Source organism: Triticum dicoccoides, chromosome 6B (assembly GCF_002162155.2).
Source record: "Triticum dicoccoides isolate Atlit2015 ecotype Zavitan chromosome 6B, WEW_v2.0, whole genome shotgun sequence".
NCBI lineage: Eukaryota > Viridiplantae > Streptophyta > Magnoliopsida > Poales > Poaceae > Triticum > Triticum dicoccoides.
This window is the reverse complement of record NC_041391.1, coordinates 383,125,391-383,128,167: the sequence shown is the minus strand read 5'-3', so window position 1 is coordinate 383,128,167 and position 2,777 is coordinate 383,125,391.

Here is a 2,777-nt window from a genome sequence, read left to right as displayed (position 1 = left end):
GGGGACTGCTACTTTGCACTTTGCTAGGTGAACCTCCGTGGGGGGTAGGGGCATGCATTCATAGCTTAGGATTCCCTTCCTACCGACACGAGGGGGGGGGCAAGCAATACCGTGCGCTTTGCAAGATAGGTGCCACATCGAAGTTGCATTTGGTATTTGAACATCAAACGACCCTTTTCATACATATATTCGGTCCACATGCAAGTGTGTTCGTGTTCTGACCCTCTCCCGCATCATTTTTCACCAAATTTATGAACATTAGACAAGTCGGATGACGCAACGACACGGTTCACTCACACTAACCGTGTAGCATGCCGGTGCTCCTGTCACGCACATCCGCATAGTACATTGGGCTCCACGAGGCTTCCCCTCTCAAAAATATCTACCCTCCTGCAGGTTTTTCTGTTTGTTAACACACGGTTATTATGTTTCGACCGTGTGTGATGTTTCTTGTTTCCGCTCCCGCCTGCATCCCTCGAAAATATCTGCCCGCCTCGAAGGTTTTTCTATTTCATAACACACGGTTGTTATTTCCGGACCATGTGCGATGCACCATCATCCAAATTTTCAATAGCCCCGACATTTCACTCCCGCGTTTGATTCCCGCGTCGTAAAATTTTTAGTAGCCACATCATTTGCTCAAACACACCCGCCGCCCCCCTCCACACACACACACACCAAAACCTTCTTGGGAGCGCATGCATGATACGTCTCCAACGTATCTATAATTTTTGATTGGTCCATGCTATTATATTATTATTCTTGGATGTTTTACAATCGTTTTATAGTAATTTTATATCATTTTTTGGTACTAAACTATTGACAGTGCCCAGTGCCAGTTGTTGTTTTCTACATGTTTTTTACATCGCAGGAAATCAATACCAAACAGAGTCCAAATGCAGCGAAACTTTTTGAGAATTTTTTTGGGCCAGAAGACATCCAGTGGGCCAAGGCTGCACCTGGGGGTTGCCTCGAGGAGGGCAGCACATACCAGGGTGCGCCAGGAGGCCCAGGTGCGCCCTAGTGGGTTGTGCCCACCTTGGGTGCCCCGTGAGCCGCCTCTTTGCTCTATAAATACCCCAATATTCCAGAAACCCTAGGGCAGTCGATGAAAATCAATTCCAGCCGCCACGGAGTCCAGAACCACCAGATCCAATCTAGACACCATCACGAAGGGGTTCACCACTTCCATCGGTGCCTCTCCGATGATGCGTGAGTAGTTCTTTGTAGACCTACGGGCCCGTAGTTAGTAGCTAGATGGCTTTCTCTCTCTCTCTCTCTCTCTTGATTATCAATACAATGGTCTTTTGGAGATCCATATGATGTAAGCCTTTTTGCGGTGTGTTTGTTGGGATACGATGAACTTTGAGTTTATGATCAGATCTATGTTTTTATCCATGAAAGTTATTTGAGTCTTCTTTGATCTCTTATATGCATGATTGCTTATAGCGTCGTATTTCTTCTCTGATATTTGGGTTTTGTTTGGCCAACTTGATCTATTTATCTTGCAATGGGAAGAGGTGCTTTGTAGTGGGTTCGATCTTACGGTGCTTAATCCCAGTGACAGAAGGGGAACCAACACATATGTATCGTTGCTACTAAGGATAACAAGATGGGGTCTATATCTACATAAATAGATAAATATATCTTTTCTAGATCATGTCATCGTTATTATTGCATTACTCGGTTTCCTCATGAACTTAATACACTAGATGTGTAACACCCCGAGAATCTTGCTACAGTAATCTCCCCCTAATGCTGGCCATGTCATCATGGTTACTATGCAGCTTGCCACCTGTCCAAAATCCAAAGCCATTTTCAAATTTGAAGTAGAGTCAAATAAATTGTTTCTTCGAACAGTAAAACTAAAATGTTCACACTATTCTATAAATCCCCATGATCATTGCCGTGATGAAACCAACTTCATTTGACTCTCAGTTAAATCCCTTGGAAATTAATAAGTGGCCCAACAACACTTAACAGAACCATTTAAATGCAAACATAAGTTGATTAATTTCAAACAAACTCCAAACTTTTTGCGGCAGTACTAGATAATGCCTAGTATTTGTTTAGACCAGTTGCATATTTTACAAAAGTCATTTGGTAGTCAAACAAATGCAAAGCAGTAGCTAAATTAATAAATACATAACAAAAAAAAGGAATAGTCGGGCCAATGTGCACTTAGGCCTGTTGGAGCAGTACAGGCCCAGCCCGCTCCCAGGTTGCCCAGCTATCGATGGCGCCCGAGCCTGGACGCCGTTCCTGCCGGGAACTCCTATTGGACGCTCGCTGCGGCAAGCAGCCGGCGCTTCGCATAGGGCAAGTGCGCGGGAGCGACCGAGTGGGCCGGCTCGTTTAGCGTTACAGCAGACCCCGGTTTTGGAACCTTCTATGATGTTTCCAGCCGTTTTTTTCCGGTTTTGGGAACCTTCTAGAAGGTTCCTGAACCGGCTTTTTCTTTTTCAGTTTCTTTTTTGTTTTTCATTTTCTATTTCTCTTCTTTTACTTTTTTCTTTTTTTCTGTTTCCTTTTTTCTGTTTCTTTTTTCTTTTCCTTTTTTTCTTTTCAACTTTATTTTTTTTAAAAAAAATCTGAATTTCAATTTTTTTCCTGCTTTCCAGATTTTGTTCAAAAATTCAAAAAATATTCCCATTTCACAAAATTTGTTCATAAATTCAAAAAATGTTCCTGCTTTCAAATTTTTGTTCTGAATTTTCAGAAAATGTTCCTGTTTTTTCGAAAATTGTTCAAATTATTTTTATTCATTGTTTGAGAAA